The sequence below is a fragment of the Triticum aestivum genome, chromosome 7B (assembly GCF_018294505.1).
Source record: "Triticum aestivum cultivar Chinese Spring chromosome 7B, IWGSC CS RefSeq v2.1, whole genome shotgun sequence".
Lineage (NCBI taxonomy): Eukaryota > Viridiplantae > Streptophyta > Magnoliopsida > Poales > Poaceae > Triticum > Triticum aestivum.
Genome location: NC_057813.1, coordinates 560,861,306 through 560,864,407, shown reverse-complemented (window position 1 = coordinate 560,864,407; position 3,102 = coordinate 560,861,306). Strand labels below are relative to the sequence as shown.

General features: G+C 41.6%; 1 long non-coding RNA gene across 1 annotated transcript; it reads right to left on the bottom strand.

Moving 5' to 3' along the window:
- Positions 1-212: 212 nt before the first annotated feature.
- Positions 213-2,585, bottom strand: LOC123162304 (uncharacterized). The gene is made up of 3 exons (XR_006481197.1): positions 2,238-2,585; positions 1,962-2,162; positions 213-1,261 (listed from the first exon to the last, which is right to left on the bottom strand). It is a non-coding gene; the product is annotated as an uncharacterized lncRNA (long non-coding RNA).
- Between the last annotated feature and the right edge of the window lie 517 nt (positions 2,586-3,102).

Genomic DNA, 3,102 nt, shown 5'->3' with positions numbered 1-3,102 from the left:
TCCACACCTTCCCTTTTCATGCAATTTAACAATAACTACATCATTGAAGGCGCGCGTTGCCGCGCTCGTCTATTTATACAATAATTATATATAATAGATGCATGAAACATATGAAATTTTGCTTAAACTTAAGCATCTAATAGTCAATAATCGAAATAAATATTATGTATGTATAAGTTCACATGTACAAATTTGCTTTGTTATGACAAAAGAACAGTGTACAATTAATGCATAATGCCTTAGTAAAATCTTGACCGATGCTTGACATGTCATAACAAATAATCACTCTCCATCCCCGAAAAAAACCACTCTCCATTCCCTGAAAAAACCCACTCTTCACTAATAATACACACAGTGTCACACATACTATATAGTAGGGAAATGCCTTCAAGAAAGATTAATCAGATATTTTTGTAACTGAACCATTAGGTTTACCCAAAATAAGTTGTAGAAACAATTAATAAGCATTGGCAATACCATCTGAATCAAACTCCATAGATTCTGCATCTAAACAAAACGTATACACTTACATTTGAGATAAACTTTGAGGAACGAATTGTAGAAGTGTTGCCTAATGTAAGCAAACCTTTGATACTTCCAGAAATTGGAGGCATTGTAAAGAGCATATTAACATATAGCTCAGAACCTATGAAAATATCTTCACATATGAATTATCTGAGCAACAACCAAAACATTGCCGTAGATAGCTCAAAACTGTTCTATAAGGGTGAAATAAAATCCTTCCAGAACCTTACGGTTTGTTAGACAATTGAGACATCCCGACAAGCATCTGATGGGCAATATAGAGATCTGCCATAAATAGTGCATGAACGCTATAATACATTCTGGAGTTGCTGAACAAACAATAATATAGTTAGCACTCCCTCTTCACTCTATAATTGCATTGAGTACTCAATTTACCAAAATCAGAAATGTAAGGGCAACCATGGGAGGCTTTGAAAAAACCTGATGGACCAATAATGGGGTGAGCCTCAAGATTTACAAACAGAGATGGCCAGCCTTGCATAAATATCCACCATGGAAGCTGGAGCTGCTCTTCGACCAATCGCGAGTGCAAGCTGGGAGAGGAGAGAACTAAAGGCTCAAGAATATGAGTTTATGTCCAATGATGGCCGCGGGATCCATTGGCTGAGCAAGCTGGTATTGTAGCTTGCTTTCATCGTTGGTGACTGGGCAAGAGGCACCACCCGATGGACTCTAGCTCCTTGTGGCTGCCAACAACATCCATGCCTTTGGTTGGCTGCAACATAAACTAACACATAACTTCCAATTTTTGCAACATAAAAAAGATGAGGATATAAACACTAATATAATTTTAAACATAAACAAACTTTGAAAATCTAACTAAAATAAATTTCTATGTACTGTCATTTTTCACCAATGAAGAAAATCAGAACAGCGAAACAAAGCATACACCATTCTTTCATCAAACTAGTGGTAGCAAGCACACAACAGAATGAGCACCAAGCTATGAGAAGTACATGATTGCAACATTCTAATTGCGAAGGTAATGATAAGATAACCAATTGCCAATATAATCATGTGATGAAAATCCCATAGGTCAACCTTGTGAAGAAACACTAACAACACAACTGATTTGCCATAGAACATGACGCCAGATGCGAACCTTGTATTTCCAATCAGAAATTTTACAAGGTAACATACAAAATGAACAACGGAAATGATGGCACAGCGAAATACATCTACTAATCACGTATTACATGGATCGTTCCATGCATGAACCTCTAACCAGAAGCATGTTGGAGGAAGATTGGCAGCTTCCTATTTTCCATAGTTGGCCATGCTCACTATAGAGAAAGGTGGGAGCGATGGTTGAGAGATAGAATATCTAGCACAACAACAAAACACAGATCCCTATCTCCTTACAGGACATTGGAGAGGCAGGCAAGTAGAGAAAGAGAGAGAGGGGGAAAATCAACCTGCCCTATCCCAGTGTTGTTTTCTATCCGCCAACCAGCGTCATCTGGCCACCGCCGACCAGCATCCCCAACTCATCCTTGGGCCGGTGCTCCACGCTTCCTCTTGCCGGCCATCGCATGTGTCCTATGGCAGCGTCCCCTCATCAAAGTAGATCCGAATCGCGTAGCCTCACCAGTGCTCGAACCGCCCCGCGATTGGATCTGCGGCAGAGCGTGCTAAGGCGAGGAAACATATATACTGAAGCGGCAGCAAGCTGGGAAAACAGAAAGGCACACCTCAATTAATCTCCGTGAGTGGCGCACAAAATCCGTCATGAATGCCTCTAGAAATAGAAAATTATTGCCTCCTTCAAATCCCAGTGGACGATCTCCTTCACTGAACAGCCAAACAGCCAGATCCCTATTTGCCTCGACTTGAATCGGCACGCGGTCCGGGACTCTCTCCGCCTGCTCGTCCCCTCGTCATCTTGATCGAGCGGTTAACCAAGCACGATCGTCCCCTCCTCATCGAACAACCAAACAGAAAGACACCGATCAGACCCAAGTACGATCGAGTCGTCGCTCCCGGCCATCGATCGCCGCCATAGAGGACTGCGAGTCTGTGACCACGCGAACTCGTGAACCAAACTTTATTTCCCCGGAGGTTTGCGATCGATACATCCCTTCTTGCGTAAGAATGCGGGATTGTTCACTCTAAATGGGCTGGGGAAAGGCCCAATTAACTACAGGCCTTCGATTCGGCCTCTGGAACAGTAGCCCACAGGACAATTGGGCCACATTACACATGTCGCTGGACAGATCACTTTGCACGATAAATCTGACTGCCAGGAAAGGTTAGATCGTGAAACGGACGGCCGGAAATGCTAATTCACTGAGATGGCTCGATTTAGGTTCTATTTTACTGTCCTTAAGGGAACCTTGGCTTCTTATGCTAATGGTAGATATGATTACTATGATGTGGAACGAATAGAAGAATTTGTTGCTTTTAAGGGTGCACATGAAATTGAATCTTTGTTTAAAAAGTATGAAGATTATGGTGATGCTTTTTGTAGACCTGAAAATTTTGCTATACTTAAATATTGCTAAGATAATTATGAATATAATGTCGATATTAATACATTTATTGAGAAGGTCTCCGCTA